Source organism: Lupinus angustifolius, unplaced genomic scaffold (assembly GCF_001865875.1).
Source record: "Lupinus angustifolius cultivar Tanjil unplaced genomic scaffold, LupAngTanjil_v1.0 Scaffold_75_79, whole genome shotgun sequence".
Lineage (NCBI taxonomy): Eukaryota > Viridiplantae > Streptophyta > Magnoliopsida > Fabales > Fabaceae > Lupinus > Lupinus angustifolius.
The window spans coordinates 252,171-252,412 of record NW_017723663.1 but is presented as its reverse complement, the minus strand read 5'-3'; positions in this window follow the sequence as shown (position 1 = coordinate 252,412).

The following is a 242-nucleotide window of genomic DNA, read 5'->3' as shown; positions in this document are numbered from 1 at the left end:
GTATAGGATGAGGGTGAAGATGAGGATGAGGAGGAGGATGAGGACGAGGATGAGGACGAGGATGAGGATAGGAGGAGGATGAGGATTAGGCTGAGGGTAGGAGGAGGATGAGGATGAGGATAAAGAGTAGGATAAAATGAGGATGAGGATGAGGATAGGATTAGTATAGGATGAAGATGAAGATGAGGATGAGGATGAGGATGAGGATGAGGATGATGATGAGGATGAGGATGAGGATGAGG